This window comes from Manis javanica, chromosome 1 (assembly GCF_040802235.1).
Source record: "Manis javanica isolate MJ-LG chromosome 1, MJ_LKY, whole genome shotgun sequence".
NCBI classification, from domain to species: domain Eukaryota; kingdom Metazoa; phylum Chordata; class Mammalia; order Pholidota; family Manidae; genus Manis; species Manis javanica.
The window spans coordinates 196226984-196248461 of record NC_133156.1 but is presented as its reverse complement, the minus strand read 5'-3'; positions in this window follow the sequence as shown (position 1 = coordinate 196248461).

The window sequence follows — 21478 nt, the reverse complement described above, 5'->3', positions numbered from 1 at the left end:
TGCAAGAAGGTGTTTATATCAGAAGAAAATGCATTCCCATGGTCAACTTAATTGGCTTGTGACCCAGCAAAATGATGCAATCCCTACAAAAATAGTTTTCTTGTTTTAAAATGGGATCCCATATCTATTCATTAGGGTTGCTGGGCCTTAAATAAGACACTTAATAAATGGTAGCTGCTATTTATTACTCCCTCAGCATTACATGATTTGTACAGGTTAAGAATATGAGTTGGCTTTTACTGTCACAACAAACTAAACAACCTTTTAGGTAATCATACTACAATAAATAACAATAACAAAGGCTGCTATTTAATGAGTGATTACCATATGCCTAGCTTTGCCACATGTATTTTATGTAGATTATTTCATTTGATCTTAACAACAGCCCTATTAGGAATGTTCTTATCGAAATCAAACTGAAAATTGGGAGAATGTCCAATAGCAATACTTTTCAATGGAGTTGCAAAGGAAAATGGGACTTTTTTCTGGAAATACAAGTTCTGGAGGTATAGTGAGAAAAGGAAAGAGAGACAGACAGATAGAGAGAAACTAGTCATTTTCTAATCATATGAGGCCTTCTTCAAGAAGAGCCTGAGAAAGCCACCAAGCCAGTACTTGAGAAAGGACATTTGGAGCTTTGTGGTCAGCAACAAGGATGGCTGGAGAGAACCGTGTGGAAAAAATGAAGGAGACATTGTTTGCACTATTTGGGGGATATTAAGAGAAGATTGGGACCTGTTAGAGAAGATAGGAGCCCAGTCTATAGAAGAAAGCCCATGGAAAAGAAAGACTAACAGGAGAACATGTGATGAGAGAGAAACCCTAAAAACAATCTCTTAATATTGAGGTTGAAGAATTAAAGTCCCTAGGGCAAGTAATGAGGGCTCTAGGAGAGGAAGAAATTCTCTCCTGTGAAATCAGTTATTCTATTTGTGGGCCTGCATGTGTTGGGGAGGGGATATCAGAACTCTTCATAATACATATTTTACAATTTTTTATTTAGGTAAATACACTTACAGAAAAATGCACAAGTCGTAAATGTACAGCTTGGTGAACTATCACAAAGTGAACACACCCACGTAACCACCAGCCATGTCAAGAAAAGCCAAGAAAGAGGACATTACCACCTGTATAAAAATTTGCTGCTCATAGTTTTCACATGCTTAGTTTCTTAAATAATGTGTCCTTCTAACATAGATATTTAACATCAAACGTTGCCAGTTAGGATGTTATACATATAAAGTGAGAAAAGAGGTCTTGTTCTAAAAATAAATTGGTGAAAACACTTAAAATCCATAAAATTTCATAAAAGTGAGACATTAAAATCTGATCAAGTATAATTAAATCCTGAAATAAGGGATAATTTTATGAACCTCCCAAACTCATTAGGGCATTGAAAATTAAGTTTCAGAGTGGGGGGATTCCCCACTGAAAAAGGAATACTTTGCTGTCCTTGCTTGAAGCCTTTAAGAACATATAGCACTTGGTACTGTTCCAAACACATGGTGTGCTCAGCAAATATTTGTCAATAATGATGATGATGATGACCTTTTCCATGTAATACCCTGGTTTCCCTAAAGGAATAACCAGGGCAAAGAAATATGAACTTTTAGTTCTTCTGAAGCTCCTGGTTGGAGTCTCGGGGGGGAAGAATAACCTATGTGAATTAGCAGTGGTGTGTTTTACACACCCGTTGAAATGATTTTGCCCTTCACTGCCACCCCTCCCACAACAGATGCAGCTCTTGAGTTTTACAGAGATGAGAGAGAAAGAAGAAAGAAGGAAAGAGAATAAGAGACAAGATGGGGAAGAACAAAAGTACTGGAGGGTAAGACAAATGCCAAGTTAAAGCCACTCAGGAAAGATCTCTTTACACTTTCTTTTGCTTCAAGGAATTAATGTTACAACTTGGCACAGCAATTTACCACAACTTTTATTAGATCAGATTTCATTATGTGTGCTTTTATTTTGGTGGGTAATCAGTTGTGAGTTGCAGGAAGTTATCCATGGCAGCCACCAGGGCAGGTGACCACTAAGGCAGAAAATTAAATGCCCTTGGTCAAACGGAGAGGTTATCTAGTTTTTACATGTTGGAATAGCCTTAATGGTCCTTTCAGTTGAGACTTTTCAGAAGATAGAGTTGACAAGCAGTGTGTAAATATGATGGTAAATAATGAATTTGGTAGCATTTGCCAGTTTATGACTGTTAATTTAAGCTTGGTCTTAACAAAACACCAAAATAATACCTGTTGTGCTACAAATATACAAATCTTCCTTGATTTACAATGGGATTACATCCCAATAAACCCAATATAATTTGAAAATAACTTTAGTCAAAATGCCTTTAATACACCTAACATACCAAACATCACTGCTTAGCCTAGCCTTCCTTAAAATGGCTCAGAACAATTACATTAGCTTACAGTTGGGCAAAATATCCTGATACAAAGCCTATTTTATAATAAAGTATTGATTATCTCATGTAATGTATTGAATACTGTACTGAAAGTGAAAAACAGAGAAGGGCATAAGAATGGTTATAAGTCCACTGGTTGTTTACTCTAGAGATTTCATGACTGACTGGGAGCAATGGCTCGCTACTCCTGCCCAGCATAATGAGAAAGTATTGTACCACATTATCACCAGTTCAGAAAAAGATCAAAATTGAAACTTTGAAGTATGGTTTCTATTGAATATGTATCACTTTCCCACCATCATAGATGGCACCATTGTAAGTCGAGCCATTTGTGAGCCATTTGTATTAATGATTTGTTTTGCCTTGATTTTTACGTTGCCAGCAGAAATTAGGAAAGGATGAGGCATCTGTTTCTTAATGATGTGTGAATTTGATGGTTTGTCATGTCTCAGCAATATAAAGGCATGATTTTAGCACTTTTCTGTTGGGTTTAAAGTATAAATAAGTGCAGATTCATATGAACATCTTTCTTAGTGCCCATTCTAGCCAGTGGATTATAACTCAACAGCTTTGATTTTAGGTCAACCATTTGACTTATATGACAAAGTGAGTAATTCTTTAGGGTACTTTTACAGGAATATAGTCCCTTCATGTAGTTATATGTCATATGGTTCAAGAAAAATTTAGGCCTAGTTTTAGGTTTACCACTAACCAGTTATATCATCTGGGCCTTAAAATTGGGTGATTAAGTTGATGGGCTTTGGAGTCACACAGATCTGGTTCAAGGCCCTTATTAAGCTGTTAGAAGTCTCAGTTTTCTCATCTGCAAAATGAGACCATTAATAGTCCAACTTCATACAAGGTTGTTATAAGGATTAAATGGGACAGTGCATGTAAATGCCCAGCACACAGTCAATGCTCAATAAATAATAGAGTTGGAGTAAGTAGTCACTATTTTCCTTCCCAGATCTAAAATATTAAGATTCTGTGAAGACAGAGCTTCTGAAATGTCTGTTAGGATTACACCCAGTTAGGAATTTCAGGTTCCTGAGGGGCAGCACATTGTAATTGAGCTTTACTTCTGCATAGGTCCTTGTGCATTGGTGTATTTCAGTTACACATTTATTGAAACCCTGACATCCCTTGAAAGGGAAGAGGAGAAAATCTGCTATCCTGTCAGAAGAAAGACTATGTGAACTCATCTGGCACAGTCCTTTGGGAGAAGCTGCTTGCTCGCCTTAGAGATGAGGGGCCTTGGAGTCACCAGAGTGGGACAAAGAAACATGGCCAGGCCTAAGAAGGAGCATGACCGAAGACAGAAGCCCAGTGTCCTTCGGAAGGGCTGGTGACAGGAGGAAATTAATACTTACATCAGTATCCTTTCTCTTGCAGTTTCCACAGCTATGGATATAGTTTATGACTGGGGAAATAGCAAGAAACCAGGCTATCCCCTAAGCTTGCCCAGTTCATCCCACACATAATTACAACATCCTATACCTTCCAGTTCTTTATCATTAGCAAGTGTTTTCACAGCCATGGGAAGTAAACAGGAAAGAAGATACTTTGTTTGTTTCAAAGATGAGGAAATTGAGACCCAGAGAGGCATAAATCAGGGGTCAAATTCCAAACCCTGGTTTCCTGACCCTTAGTTCTCTGCTTATTCCACCACACTATTTTGTCTCAGATGTAGAATTGTGCAGATTCAAATAATTTATTTCCTCTGTTTATATCTTTTTGAACTTCTGTTTCTTCATTCATAAAATGGACTGTTAGTAATACTTTCCTCACCAGGTTTGTGCAAGAACTAAACTAATGTATGCTTCATGCTGTAGTAGCTATTAGTTGTTGCTATCAGATAGTTACAGCTCTCCTACTGTCTGGGAGGATGTTAAAGACCTAGCATCACTTTTTCTTTTTTCCCTCCAGTGAACTCCATGTTTTGAAAGATTTTGTATATCAAAGTACATATATTGGATATTAGTTGTTTCCTTTTGTCATTATCAAAGTCATTTAAGACTGCCAGTTGGAGCTCCTGATCAGCAATTGCATCAGTACTGAACTGTGTTAATTCCAATGAAAGCAAACTGGTATATAGACAACCTATTCATCCTCATATAAGTAAATGTACTTCTTTCAGATGACTTGAAGTGTCTAAAGTATCTTGCTGATCTCCAGCACTGTCTGCAGATTCTAGACATAGTTGGAATCTCACTTCTCTGAATAAGCCAAATCTTATTATTATAATCTGAGTGAGTTGACACATTGTGTGATCTAATTCAATTTTTGAATGCTACAGTCTTTTCCATCACATCATGGGAAATTGGTGTGGTCCAGAAATAATAAAAATGAATTCATTATGAATGAAACTGAAGATGAATTTTTAACATGCTACCAGAAGTTATTGATTAACAGGCACACTAACACATCAAACTACATTCTGATATATAAGAACTAATTTGTGTTATTTATGCATTGTCATTAAAGGCCAAATTCAATTATAATTTTTAATATATATATATATATATATATATATATTTTACCCTTCAGCCATGCAATTTTGATAACATCAAAGAGGAAAGGAAAATTTTTTTTTAGTATGCAGAAATTAGACTTTTTATAGCCAAATTCAACTGATAAGAGGGGAAATTATAAAGGCTATTGAAAAAGACAAATTTATATAAACTCATCTCTTATTTTGAAAAGATATGTTACATGGAGAACAACTCGAGTCTTTCTAATATTATTGGGTCACGCTAAAATAATCTCATTGTGAGAGCATTTTCCTTCTCTGTGTGCAGTCTAAGTGCATATTTTGTGCTCTTAGGAATAACTTTCCAAAGCTGTGTGAAGAATGTAGCAATAAAATCTAATAAGAATTATGGCTCATGACTTGAATGATGTCAGTACCCTTTTAATCCTCTCAAACAGGAAAACGTTTTCTCCTCTTAAATAAGATTTCTTAACTCTTTATTTCTAAGAAACAAGCAGAGCTCTATAATTTCATTGGCAAAGAGTTAAAGGAAGATGTTGCCTTTTATTCCTAATGCTTATGCTCATTATTATGATTATCATTTTAGGGAAGAAATGTTTCCTGGACAATATTTTTATCAATGCATATTATTTTGTCCTATTCTTTTCATATATTATACATTAGAAGATTTCTGACTTCAGTTATCCAGCAATGATCTTTTGTTTTCTTTAAGCCAGTGTTCTCAAACTTAACTGAATCAGAATTACCTGGAGGCTTATTAAAACAGGGCTGGGGCTCATTCTCAGTTTCTGATTCAGGCGGCCTGTGTATGAGAATATGCATTTCTAAAAGGTTCACAGATGATGCTGAAGTTGCTAGTCCGGGATTGCACTTTGGTAACAATAGCTTTAAACAATTTTAACCTTTTTATGTTACAATTTAATTTGGTGGGATTCAACCATCATGAGGTATGTATATCCCCTTGGTTTAGAAGAAGCCCACTTTCAATAAATTAGCTATAGGTTTTTTGGGTGTTTTTGGCCATTCCAGATTTATTTCAAGTTAAAGAACTTCATTTAGAAAAGCAGGGTTGATTAAATGCTTCGATGATTAAAGATGTCAGACTGTAGAATCACTACAGGTAAGTGTGTGATATTTTTAGTGACATCACATTTGCCTGCAGAGATTTTCCAGTCTGCCACTTTGAAGTTTTATATAAGATGGAAAAAAAAGTTGTCTTCTTTCTACAGTGATCTTTCCAGGACTGCTAGATTTCAAAATCATATTTATCCAAGGTTAAAATTTAATGGAGAAAAGGGAGTTTTAGATGGGGTTTAGCTAGGAGAGCAAATGAGAATGGATGCTTTCTAACTCTGCCACACACATCTCCTTGGAGAATGAAAGAAAATGGAAAAAGTGAAGCTTCCCCAAATCACAACCAATCCCATTGTAACAGTGTTTTAGTGACACTGAAATCAGCCTTATAGTTAATCCATGTAAATAGCTTCAAATTTTAAGCAATTTTGTCTAACAGACTTTGCATTTGGGTGTCTTAGTGTCTTTCTTAATTTACACTTATGCCTAACTGATCATAAGAGAGAGGAGTACAATGAGGAGGTATGTTTTTCACTTTTATTTTTCCATCTTTCTTCCACTTAGTAGCTGTCTCAGAAATAACATGCTGCTAGTTTTTAAAGTGCTGAAATAATACATAATAAGCAATATTTACTTCAGAGGTTCAAAAATAATCTGTGAATATTGTGATATTATTAACTCTATAATGTTGGGGGCTTTTTGTTGTTGTTGTTGTGGCTCCTTTATCAAAACATACTTGTTTTTCCAGTGTTAGCTGTAAATTTATTTCAACATTTGACTAAAGGAGGGACTTAGTGTATTTTGTTTCCTGCTGTATCCTAGCACAGGGAAACAGTTCCTGGCACATAATAGGTATTCAATAAACATTTATTTACCTAATGACATTAATTTAGTTAGGAATTTTTTTGTAAATATTGTCTACCATTAGAAGGCAAGATGTAATCAAATCACATATTTTACTGCTATCAGAGTGGACACACTTAACTGCAAACAAGGCAAAAACAGAATATTTAAATATGAAAAACTTACCTTGGTAATATAGAAAAATCTTATAATTGAATGGGATTTTTAAAAAAAGGTTCCTTATAGTCTAACAGTGTTATATTATGCCTTTCTGGCAAGTAGTTTTATTTCAAATGATGACTTTTTAAATCCTGGATTATATCCAAATTTACATAATAATGAATCACAAAATTAGGTTTAATTTTGTTTACACTGTATAGCATGGGTGTCTTGATTATCTGTTAATCTGCCATATACACATCCTTTGACCTCAAGATGACTTTAAAAGCATTCCCTCAATTGCATTCTGACTTTTCTAAATACACCATAAATACAAACTTAACATTAAATCTCTCATAAGTGTGTAGAGGATATAACAGGTGGCCCTGATCTGATGTGAATGGAACTAATGTGTTGAAATAATTGGAGCTTAGAAAGATAGAAAACATCTGGGTTTTGAGGGAGGCCATTTCCACCCTTCTTGCTGCTTTTTAAATAGAGAGCTACATCCTTCTAGGTTATGTAGGGCTAGTGTTAGGAACTCCATGATCTTCATTCTGTTCATCTAAGCTCCAAAGGGTGGGATTAGTCTACTTGGATATGGAAGAAAGATAAGGCTTCTAATGACATTTTTCATTTTCTCTTTTCCAATCATGCTTTTTGTTTTGTGCATGCTTGCAGGGCCTACTTAACAATATCACTCACTCTTTTGAAGGAAAATTGAGCTTGTAAATGATGGAATCATAGTTGTTATGTCCTTGATTGTTGATATCTTGTTTCTTTGCTCCATGGGAAGGCATGAATGGAACAGAGCTTTAGAACATGATCATCATTTTAGCTACATGCCTAGACAGTTAGCTTATAACACAGTGTCTCTTAGTTTAAGAACTTCCATAGACAGAGACCCCTTTATAAATGCAAATTTTTGACATAGCATTAATGTATTAGTACAGATGAATTTATAATGCTATGGCTAGCAGAAATTAAAGGTCTGAAAAAATCTAACAGTACAGATATGTTTTGAAAGATCAGGAGACTAAGATCTACCAGGTGGTTCTCAACCCTGACTGCATATCAGACTTATCTTGGAATTTATGGAAACAGACAGATATAAAGGCCCCAGCCAAGACCTCCTGAACCTGAACTTCCAAGATGTGAATTTGAGAAGTCTCTCTTTTTTAATTTAAATATAGTTGCTATACAATATTATATTGGTTTCAGGTATACAACATAGTAATTTGACATTCTTTACATTATAAAATGCTCACCATGATAAGGTATTACCATCTGTCAATATACAAAAGATATTACAATATTATTAACTATATTTCCTATGCTGTATTTTCATCCTTGTGACTAATTTATGATTGAAATTTTGTGCCTCTTTGTCCCCTTTACCTATTTCCCCCACCACTCCCACCCCTTTTCACCATGGCAACTGCCAGTCTCTTGTGTATCTATGAGTCTATTTCTGTTTTGTTTGTTTGTTCATTTGTTTGTGTTTTAGATTCCACATATAAGTGAAATCATATGGTTTTTGTCTTTCTCTGCCTGATTTATTTCACTTAGCATAATACCCTCTAGGTTCATCCATGTTGTTGCAAATTCTAAGACTTCATTCTTTTTTTAATGGCTGAATAATATTCCACTGTATGTATGTACCATATCTTTATCCATTTTTCTGTCCATGCACACTTATGTTGCTTCCATATCTTGGCTATTATAAATAATGCTGTATTAAATGTAGCAGTGCATGTATCTTTTTGAATCAGTTATTAGTTTTCTTTGAGTAAATTCCCAGAAGTGGAATTACTGTGTCATATGGTATTTCTATTTTAGTTTTTTGAAAAACCTCCATATTGCTTTCCACAGTGACTACACCTATTTACATTCCTACCAACAGTGTTCAAGGGTTCCCTTTTCTTCACATCTTTGCCAACACTTGTTATTTCTTGTCTTTGGATAGTAGCCATTCTGAAGGTGTGAAGTGATATCTCATTGTGGTTTTGATTTGATCTCCTTGATGATTAGTGATGTTGAGCATCTTTTCATGTGTCTGTTGGCTATCTATATGTCTCTTACGGTAAAAATGTCTATTCAGATCCTCTGCTCATTTTTTAACTGGGTTATTTGTTTTTTTGGTGTTGAGTTGTGTGAGTTCTTTATATATTTCAGATATTAGCCCCTTACAGGATATATCATTTGTGAATATATTCTCCCATACAGTAGGTTGCCTTTTCATTTTGTTGGTGGTTTACTTTGCTGTGCAGATTTTAGCTTGATGTAATCCCACTTGTTTATTTTTACTTTTGTTTCCCTTGCCTTGGGGGGACATATCCAGAAAATAATTGCTGAGGCTGATGTCCAAGAGTTTACTTCCTATGTTTTCTTCTGGGAGTTTTATGGTTTAAGGTTTTATATTTAGGTTTTTAATACATTTTGAGTTTATTTTTGTGTATGACACAAGACAGTGATACGTCTTAATTCTTTTGCATGCCGCTGTCAAGTTTTCACAGGCACATTTATTGAACTGCCTTTTCCCCATCATATATTCTTGCCTTCTTTGTTATATATTGATTGACCATATAAGCATGGGTTTATTTTGGTGCACTCTATTCTGTTCCATTTATCTATGTATCCTGCTCTTATGCCAGTGCCATACTGTTTTGATCACTGTAGCTTTGTAATATAGTTTGAAACCAGGGAGTGTGATACCCCCAGCTTTGTTTCTTCTTCCTTAAGATTATTTTGGCTATGTGGGATCTTTTGTGGTTCCATATAAATTTTGAGGTTATTTGCTCTAGTTAGTGAAAAATGTCCTTGGTATTTGACAGAGATTGCATTGAATCTGTAGATTGATTTGAGCACTATGGTCATTTTGTTATTACTAATTCTTCCTATTCATAAGCATGGACTAGCTTTCTACTTATTTGTGTCTTCCATCTATTTCATTAATGTCTTATAGTTTTCAGAGTACAGGTCTTTCACCTCTTTGGTTAGATTTATTCCTATGTATTTTATTCTTTTTGATGAAGTTGTAAATGTGAGAGAGGTTTCTATTTTAAAAAATTAATAAATCTTAATTTTTACAGAAGTTTTATGTTCATAACAAAATTGAGTGAAAAATATAGACAGTTCCCAAGAATTCCCTATTTCCCGTACATCCACTATTCCCTTACTGCGAACATTATGCACCATACTGACACATTTGTTACAATTAATGAGCCCATACTGACATGTCACTATCCCTCAAAGTCCATAGTTAAATTAGTCATTCTAATATTCTAGCATTCTATGGGTTTTGACAAATGTACATTGACATCTATCCTCCACTGTAGCATTACACAGAATAGTTTCAGTGCTCTAAAAATTCTGTGTATTCACCTGTTCATCCCTCTATCCAACCCCTCATTTTTTTTACTATCTCCATAGTTTTGTCTTTTCCAAAAAGTTCCTAAGGTTGCAATTATACAGTATGTAGTCTTTTTAGATTGGCTTCATCCACTTGATAATATGCACTTACATTTCTTTTATGTCTTTTTATGGCTTGATAGCTCATTTCTTTTTGGCTTTCATTAATATCCTACTGTCTGGATATACCAAAGTTTATTATCCATTCACCTACTGAAAAACTTGTTGTTTCCAAGTTTTGGCATTTATGAATAAAACTGCTATAAACATCCATGTTCAGTCTTAAGGGTGAACAAATTTTTCAATTTATTTTAGTAAATACTAAGCAGCACAATTGCTAGATTATATGGTAAGAGTACATTTCATTTTCTAAGAAACTGCCCAACTGTCTTCCAAAGTGGACATACCATTTTGCATTCCCATGAACAATGAACAAGAGTTCGTGTTGCTGTGTATCATTGTCAGCATTTAGGGTTGTCAGTATTTTGGATTCTGACCATTCTGATAGATACGTAGTGGTCTCTCATTGTTTTAATTTGCAATTCGACATATGATGTTGAACATCTTTTCATATAGTTACTTGCTTTCTAAATATCTTATTTGGTAAGGTGTCTGTTCAGGTCCTTTACCCATTTTTTAATAGGATTTTTTCTTATTGTTGAGTTTTAAGAGTTCTTGGCAATTCTTTATGAGATATGTCTTCTGCAAATATTTTCTCTTGGTCTGTGGCTTTTTTTCTCATTCCCTTGAAATTGTCTTTTGCAGAGCAGAATTTTTTGATTTTAATGAAACCCAACATATCCCTTATTTATTTCATGGATTGTATCTTTGCTGTTGTATCTTAAAAATTATCAGCATGCTCAAGGTCACCTAGGCTTTCTCCTATATTCTTTCTAGGACTTTTATAGTTACACATTTTATAGTTCTAGGTCTGTGATCCATTTTGAGCTAATTTTTGTGAAGGGTGTAAGGTCTCTATCTAGATTAGTTTTTTTGTATGTGGATATCCAGTTGTTTCAGCACCATTTGTAGAAAAGACTATGCTCCTTGTATTGCCTTTGCTTCTTTGTCAAAGATTAGTTGACTATATTTATGTGAGTCAATTTCTGGGCTCCCTATTCTGTTCAATCTTGTTTGTCTATTCTTGCATCAATACCACACTGCCGTAAGTACTGTAGCTTTAAAGTAAGTCTTAAATTTGGGTAGTGTCAATCTTCTGACTTTGTTCTCTCCTTCAAAATTGATTTGGCCAACACTAGGTCTTTTGCCTCTTCATATAAACTTTAGAATCTGAAGATATCCACCAAATAACTTACTAAGATTTTGATTGGGATTGTGTTGAATCTATAAATTAAGTTGGGAAGCTTGACAACATTGAGTCTTTCTATCTATGAGCATGGAATATCTCTCCATTTATTCCTTAAAATCTTTTATTAAAGTTGTTTAGTTTTCCTCATACAGATCTTGTACATCTTTTGTTGACTTATACCTCAATATTCCACTTTTTGGGGGTGCTAATGTAAATGGCAATGTGTTTTTAATTTCAAATTCTACTTTTTCATTGCTCTATATAAGAATGCAATTGATGTTTACATATTAGCCTTGTATCCTTCAACCCTGCTCTAATTGCTTATTAATTCCAGGAGTTATTTTGTCAATTTTTTCAGGTTTTCTAAATACACAATCATGTCATATGCAAACAAAGACAGTATTATTTCTTCCTCACACTCTGTATACTTTTATTCCCTTCTCTTGTCTTATTGCATTAGGTAGGACTTCCAATACAATGTTGAAACGAGTGTTGAGAGGGAACAGCCTTATCTTGTTTCTGGTCTGAGCAGGAAAGCTTCAAGTTTCTCACCGTTAAGTATGATATTAGCTGTAGATGTTTTTGTAGATGTAGAAAATAGATTAAGGAAGTTTATTTCTTTCCTAAATTGCTGAGAGTTTTTATCATTAAGAAGTGTTAGATTTTGTCAAATGCTTTTCTGCATCAATTGATATGATCATGTGAGTTTTTCTTTAGTCTGTTGATATGATGAATAACATTAATTGATTTTTTTGAATGTTGAACCAGCCTTGTATTCCTGGGATAAATCCCACTTGGTCATGGTATATAATTCTTTTCATATATTGTTCATTTTACTTACTAATATTCTGGTGAGGATTTTTGTACCTATGTTCATGAGAGAAATTAGTTTTTTGTTTTATTTTCTGGTAAGTCTTTGTTTTTTTTTTGGTGTTAGGGTAATGTTGGTCTTATGGAGTTAGAAAGTATTCCTTCTTCTATTTTCTGGAAGAGATAATAGAAGATTGGTATGATTTCTCCCATATATATATAAATATCTCATAGAATTTACCAGTGAGCCTGTCTGCATCTGGTGCTTTCTGTTTGGAAGTTTATTAATTATTGATGAAATTTCCTTAATAGATAATAAGTCATTCAGATTGTTTATTTCATCTTCTGTGGGTTTTAAAAGACTGTATCTTTTAGGGAATTGGTTCATCTTGGTTATATTTGTGGGAATAGAGTTGTTCATAATATATTCTTTTATTATCCTTTTAATGTTCATGGAATCTATAACGATGTTCCCTCTTTCATTTCTGATATTACAAATTTGTATCTTTTTTTCTTTCCTTCATTAGCCTGGCTAGAGGCTTCCCAATTATATTTATCTTTTCAAAAAAACCCAGCTTTTGGTTTTGTTGATTTTCTTTATTGACTTACTGCTTTCAATTTCATTGATTTTCACTCTAATCTTTATTTCTTTTCTTCTGCTTAGTTTGGATATAATTTTTTCTTTATCTAGTTTCCCATAGTGAAAACTTAGATGATTTATTTTAGAGCCTCCTTCTTTACTAAAATATGCTTTTAATGCTATAAATTTCCATCTAATCATTGCTTTCATTGCGTCCCACAAATCTTGATAAGTTGTATTTTCATTTTAATTTAATTCAAAATATCTAAAAATTTCCCTTAAGATTTCTTTTTTGGCACAACCCCTGTGTTATAAAAAAGCGTGTTATTTAATCTCCATGTATTTTGTGACATTCTGGTTATCTTTTTGTTATTGGTTTCTACTTTAATTCATTGTGATTTGAGAGCGCATTTCATATTTGTATTTTACATTTGTTAAGGTATGTTTTATGGCCTACAAATGTAGTCTGTCTTGGTAAGTGTTACATGTGAGCTTGAGAAGAATGTGTAATTTGCTAAATGTTAGTTGAAGTAGTTTATAGATTTCAATTATTTCTAGCCAACTGATGGTGCTGTTGTGTTCAACTAAGTCCTTACTGATTTTTCTGGCTGCTGGATCTATCCATTTCTGATAGAGGGCTGTTGATATCTCTAGCTAAAATAGTGGACTCATTTATTTCTTCTTGAGGTTCTACCAGTTATTGGGTCATATATTTCAATGCCCTGTTGTTAGGTGCACACACATTAAATATTATTATGTTTTCTTGGAGAATTAACCCCTTTAACCTTATGATATTGCTCTTTATTCCTGAAAACTTTCCTTGCTGTGACATCTGCTCTGTCTGAAATTAGTATAGCTATTCCTGCTTTCTTTTGATTAGTATTAGCATGGTGTATCTTTCCCCATCCCTTTCTTTTAATCTATATATGTCTTTATATTTAAAATGGATTTCTTGTAGATAGTAAGTGTATCTTATTTTTTGATATACTCTGACAGTCTCTGTCTTTTAATTAGTATATTTAGACCATTGATATTTAAAATGATTATTCAACCATGGGGGAGGGATTGGTGTGGGTTGATAAGGAGTGTAAGGGGAATAAAAGGGCACAAAAATTCTCAATCATAATATAAGTTGGTCACAGGTATGGTAGTACAGCATGGAGAATATAGCCAGTGATTCTGTAGCATCTTCCTATGTTAATAGTAGTCACACTAGTGGGGGTGAGGATTTAATAATATGGGTAACTGTTGAACCACTGTATTGTATTCCTGAAACCAATATAAGATTGTATATCAATGATACTTCAGTTAAAAATAACTAGTAAAGCTAGACAGTAATGTTAGATCAATATTATTGGCAGAAATAAAAGTACTGTAAAATTCTTAGGATCATAAAAAATGATTATTCATGTAGTTGGATTATTATCTACCATGTTTGCTAATGTTTTTTATTTGATGGCCTTGTTCTTTGTTATTTTTGTCTTCTACACTTTTTCTGCCTTTTGTAGTTTTAATTGAGCATTTTATATAATTCCATTTTCTTTTTCTTAACATATGAATTATACTTTTCTTTTGTTTACTTTTTTCCATGGTTTCTCTAGAGTTTGCAATATAAATTTACAAGTAATCCAAATCCACTTTCAATTAACATTATACCCTCTCACAGTGTACTTTATAGTAAGAAGATATTCCTAATTCCTCCATATTATTCCTTGTATCATTGATATAATTCATTTCACTTATATATAGGCATACACAAGCATCTTTCTATATATGTATAAACTTGTCTATATAGATGTAGTTATATCACACATAAGGATATATAATTTAATAGATTTTTGCTATTTTTATTTCAAACAACTGTTAACTGTTAGATCAATTAAGAATAAGAAAAATAGGTTTTTATTTACCTTCACCTGAGTTTCTGACTTATATCAATTTCCTTCTTTCTGAAGAACTTTTAACATCTATTGCAAGGTAGATCTGCAGACAAAAAATTTCCTCAATTATTGCTTATCTGAGAAAGTCTTATTTCTCCTTAACTTTTGAAGGACAATTTCACAGGGTATTGAATTGAAGATTGGTGTTTATTTTCTCTCAGCATTTAAAATATTTCATTCCACTCTGTTTTTGTTTGCATGATTTCTGAAGATAAGCCTAATACAATTATTATTCTTACATCTTTATAGATAAGGTGAATTTTTCTTCTGGTTCTTTTGAGCTATTTTGTCATTAATTTTTCTAAACTTTGAATATTATATACTTAGGTGTAATTTTTTGGGGGGATACATTTATCCTCCTTGGTGTTACCTGAGCTTCCTAGATCTATGGTTTGATCTCTGACATTAATTGGGGGGAATTCTCCATAATTATTGCTTCAAATATTGCTTCTGTTCCTTTCCTTCTACTTCTGGTTTTCCCATTACACATGTAACACCTTTTTGTAGATATCCCACAGCTTATGGATATTCTGTTTTTTGTTTTTTGTTTTTTTTTTCTAGTCATGTTTCTATTTGCTTTCCAGTTTTGGAAGTTTCTACTATCATATCCTCAAGCTCAGAGATTCTTTCCTCTGCTGAGTCTAGTCTACTGATTAACCTACCAAAGCCATTATTCACTCCTGTTAGTGTTTTTTTGAACTCTAGAATTTCTTCTTGAAACTTCCATCTCTCTGCTTACATTAACCACCTATTTTTGCATATTGTCTATTTTTTTCCAGTAACTCCCGTATTATAGTTTTTTTTCTTTTTTTTTTTTTTTTTTCAATTCCTGGTCTTTCCAACATTCCTGTTATATCTGACTGGTTCTTATGTTTGTTTAGTCTTTTCAAACTGTGTTTTTTGCCTTTCAGTATGTCTTGTCATTGTTAGTTGAAAGGCAGACATGATGTACTGGGTAAAAGGAACTGTGGTAAATAGGCCTTTGGTAATACGGAGGTAAGATGTTGGGGGAGGGGAAATGTTCTATCATCCTATGATTAGGTTTCAGTCTTTTGGTAGGCTGTGCCCCTGGACTGTGAACTTCTACAGTGCTCCTCAGTTCCCTCAGCACCCCCACCGGAAGTGCGATAGGATGCCTGGAAAGAGCTGGAGTTGGGCTTTTCCAAGGTCACTTGGGTCCTGATAAAACCCCAGCAGATTAGGCTCATAAAATAGTTTCATCTGAGAGCAGGCCTTATTAAGAAGAACAGAATGCTCTGGTGTATTTCGAAATGATTCCTTTTTTGTTGCCTGTGCTGGAAACATGAGAATTTTCTCTGATATACATTGTGAGGGTCTGGTTGAGCTCCTGGAAGTAAAAATTCACGAAAGTGTGGGAGCCCTTCTATGACTGAGTCCTCCTGGAATTCTTAACTCCCAGACATGTCTACGCTGATCTTCCAGCAATTCATCAACTGCTGTTCATGTTTTCCTATGCTGGCACTGGTTCCTGTGGAGGTTTCTGCTCCAGTAAGTTGTGATTCTCTCTATTCACCTGTCTTTTCAATTTTGGGGGCAGTGGTTTGACCTGTGAACTCACTTCTCTAATAAATCTCTTCAGAGCTGTTGATTTTTCAGTTTATTTGGTTTTACTTATTGTTAAGGATGGTGGTGACTTCTGATCTCCTTGCATGACAGTGGGAAACTGCAAGTCTTTAAGTTTCTATTTTTCAAGATGAGTCTGATGATTGGATGTGTTTTGGAGCTCACTGACTTTAAAACTTCCAAAAAGCAATGCTGTCTTGTTTCAAAGAAAATCTATGAAATTTATAAATTTATGTAAAATATAAAATTGGTAAATGTGGGGGGTGTTCTGGTTGAAGTGTGTGTGTTGGTGAATCAGGGACCCAGAATGTTATGATCTCAGACCCCCACCTGATGGCAGGCCAAAATTTGCAGAGTCTCCCATTTGCTGGTCATACTGCTCTCTCCAACATGGGGTGAGCCAGGATCTCCCAAAAACTCTCAGAAGAGGGTTTGGTATGTGTATCTGAGTGGCCATTCAAGTCAAGGAGGGACAACACCCAAAGGGGCACTGACTTTAGATATTTGGCTGGTAATTGCCACTGGAAAGTGAAGGGGGCTGGAGGGTAATATAATTGGAATCAAGATAGAAATCTGTTTGCTGCACAAAAAGACCATTTTGCAACTTGCCTCCTTTAAATGATCCTGCTAGTGCAGGGTGTTACTTAGTTAACCCAGCCTGAGGGGATGTTTTAAAGGTGGAGGATTGCCGTGGTGATGAACAAATATGAGAAATAAACTTCCACTGGGGCTGGGTTGCCTGCGGATTGTGATTTCCTGATGATCTATAACAATGGTTATTCACTAACAGCTGGCGCATGTCTCTCTCAGACAAAGCCACTGGGAAGCGCAGGCGTTCGGATTGGTGAACCAGAACCGTTTCCCTGGTAACAGTTAACTAGCACGTGTTTTATTGTTTCCAACTGCTTTTCCTGGGGTATTTGCAGGTGGTGGAAGACGCTTTCTTAAAGAGGGGTCATAACCTCATGAACTTTCAGATGTTGCAACAAATTGGGGAACAAAACATTTTTTTTTCTCTTTCAAATATATTGAGTAAATCTTATTACACAGTATTTTCAAGACAGATGTGGCCCAACAGTTTTTTTTGCCATCATTTCCAGATGTTATCAGTTTTAAAGTCAGAGTTTCATTTTATGATCAGGATCTATAGAAAGGTAATGTTAGTGATGTGCATGGCAGCAGAATATTGTTTTGGCCTTTTTGTGGTGTGTTCTATTTCTATATTTTGCTGTAAAATTTGAGACAAACACAGAATATCAATGTATTTTTAATTGGCCTTTTAATGGTTTGTATATTTTGCTTCATTAATTTAGCTCAGTGTTTTTGCTTTGCTGGTAGTTTTCTTTCTTGTTTTTAAGGTACCAGAAAATGTATAGTGTTGCTATGAAATTCAAGACCACATAAGAAAAGACTTGATTTTATTTGAATTTCCTTCTCTCTATATATTTGATGTGTTTTTGAGTCAGTTAATTTCCAGATGGATAGCTCCCTCTTCTGTTTGGTTTGCAGAATTTGCATCTTCTTAAACCACAGATGGAAGGTACAGTATATATATATACAGCCTGGCTGACGTTTGAATGTAGTTACTATCTGTAGAATAGCAAATTCATGAAATGGAATATGAGGATGCTTCCATTGTAATAACCTGGTTTAAAATGCAATCAACCCTGTTGTAAATGCTGGCTGAAAATAAATGAAAACATTCGTTGAATATTGACTATATCTGCAGATATCACTGAAAAAAATGCAGCCCTGATCAATCACTTGTCTGAAATTTCTTTGAAATACCTGGACTTTGATCAAATAAGTATTTGTCACTGATTTGCACAGAATTCAAACAATGCTGCAACGCAAGGCTTTTCCTAAGCCTAATTTGCGGGGCTTTTACCAATAGCATTCTTCATGGGTTTTTAAGCACACACCTAACTTAAAAATCAAAGCAGTGGCATTCAAATCCTCTTCTCCAGGACCTTAGTATTTTTTAAAGTTTTTTTAAAAAACTTTCTTTAAAAATATCTTTGTTTCCTCAGGTCCAGTTTAATCACTGTGGAAGAGTTAGGGTTGTGCTCTTAAAATGAACACAGAAAGATCTATAACGAAGCTCTTAACCATAGAACCAAAAGCACTAATAAAACTGTGTATAATGATGAGTATACTTATGTTCAGTCTTTGTTTCTAGAGACATAATGAAGTGAGGAATGGAAAACATGGATTCATTCAGAATCATCCCTCATTCCCCTCAGTGGAAGGGCGTTGGGGTTATCTGACCCTCATATTATGTGAAAATATATTAAATGAACACTGTTCACAATCTCCACTTTGCTTTTGTTGGGGTAGGCATACCTGTGGACCCTCAGAAAGAGAAAACTCACTTTTCCTCACATATTCCTGCTGGTACCTTGTTATTGGATTCTTCTTAGTTTCATTTAAAAGGATACAAGAAACAATTTGAATATAGTGGAATGAGAATCGGCAAACTATTCACTATCAAAATTTGGAGACTTAAAAATACATTAAAATTTTTTTAGTTACCTTATCTCCAAGTAGGTGAAATAATACTCCAAGTATTATTAGTATTAGATAGTAAATCTCATTTAGAATGAGGGATTGTTGCAAACCACAGACCCTAGTATACCCACTTCAACCTCCCCTTTCATAGCACTGAGCCCAGAGAGGTTTATTATTTTGCTGAGGGTCCTGCAGCTAGATGGTGACAGAAATGGTTTTTCTGGCTCACATGTGAGTGTTTGTTTGGCTAGATCACACCCTTTGCAGTAGTCAAGGAGTTCTTCACTAATTGTCTGTGGCTCCGTAAATATGGATTCTGTGATTACTTTCCTCTCTGAGTTCCTCTCTCTCAACCTCATTTCCCAGATTTCCATCCTGGTGACATACTAGCTGAGTGATTTTGGACTAGTTAGCCAATATCCGTGCTTCAGTTTTCACTTCATGAAATGAGGATAATAATAGTGTATCTCTAGGAGAATCAATGCCAATGATGTGTATGGCATAGTGCCTGGCACCTAATAAACACATGATAAACACTGACTATTATTTTTGTTATAATTTTCTGCTATTCTTCATCTAGTGTGTGCTGTGGTCTCCATTAACTTTACTGCATGCAGTAATTACATTCTAAAATGACCAAAGCTTGTACCCCCACATTCATAGCAGCATTATTTACAATAACCAAAAGGCAAGAGCAAACCAAGTGTCTATGAGGAGAGATAAACTGATACATATACATACTAAAATACTATTCAGCCCTAAAAAGGAAGGAAATTCTGACACATCCTATATAACATGGATGAAACTGTATGAACCTTGAGGACAGTATCTTAGTGAAATAAGTCAGTCATGAAAAGGCAACAATTATGATTCCACTAACATGAGGTAGGGTAGTCAAATTCAAAGAGACAGAAAGTAGAATGCCGGTTGGCAGGCGCTGAAAGGAAGGGTAATAGGGAGCTATTTGATGAGTACAGAGTTTCAGTTTTGCAAGATGAAAAAAGGTCTAGAGACTGGTTGCACAACAGTGTCATTGTTCTTGCCATTACTGAACTGTATATTTAAAAATGGTTAAGATGGTAAATCTTATTTATATTTTACCACAATTAAAAACTTCACAAAATTAAAACAACTGAAGGGTCTAGTGCAATTAGAGTTTAGTTATATTAGGTAATCCTGGACATTTGACTTCTTGGTCCTAGAGTTCTGCACCAGTCAGTGCTGTGGGTTAGAACTCAATATGTTTTGGTGGGTGGTTAAGTGAGTGATAGAAAAATGTGAATTCGTATTTATGGAGCCACAGACAATTAGTGAAGAACTCCTTACTAAAACACCATATCTGTTTTAGTTCTGTTTTCTTCCTCTAAAATTGCTGACTTCCTGACAAGGATGGACTTAATTTTGAGGGCCTTATAGTTTATGGACTCAGATGAAACTATGGAATCACACTTTCCCCATAGACAAATGAAGAAACCCCACAGAGACTTCAAAAAATGCAAACACATGAAAAGTGTATTTGATTCAGCAAGTTTACCATTAACAAAAACTCCTTTGGGGGGATGACATAGGCTGTTAATAAGCAGTTTAGAAACTGCCTTATTGAACAAACCAAGCAAAGAGATAAAAAGAGAAAATTTCCTCTTAGTTTAGGATTTTTTCCCAATTTGTTTAATTATCGTTATTCTACAGAATTGATTAAAAGCATCATATGTCACCAGGATAAAAAGCACAACTAGAAAAGGGCTTATGCTAAATTGGCATTTGATAATTTCTTACAGTAACCTGATCTAAAAGTTGTATCCCTTTGTTTCAACTCAAGAACTCCTTTTGTTTATATTTAATAGCCTTTTTATTTCAATTCAGTAACATTTACTGACTATCTGCTCTTTAGTGTCTCAGAAAGGAGACTGCTGGATTGCACTTTTTAAAAAAGTTTTAAAAGAAGGTAAATATTTAAAAAATATGTTTTTAATGCTCAATATACCTAAATATACTTGGAATAAGTAGTCATCCTTCCAAATAACATTTCCATTAGGATCACAGGACTTACATAAACTAAATATTTGCAGAGGAAAATCCATCAACTATGTTGTAGCAAGAATGTCTTCTTTCAGACATACTAGCAGGGAACAATCACCACAGGAATGGATGTGTTTGCTCAAACCAGTGTCAAAAAAGAGACAAGATATGTACTTCTTTTATCAGCTTGTCAAAAATAGCAATGAGAATGCTAAGTAGCAGGACAGGATTAAAGTGTGTCCAGCTCTTGTCACTTTCAAAATGCACATTTAAATTTTATTTTGTCTTTTTGAAGTAACAATCAGAAGTTTTGTTTTAAATGTTATATTATAAA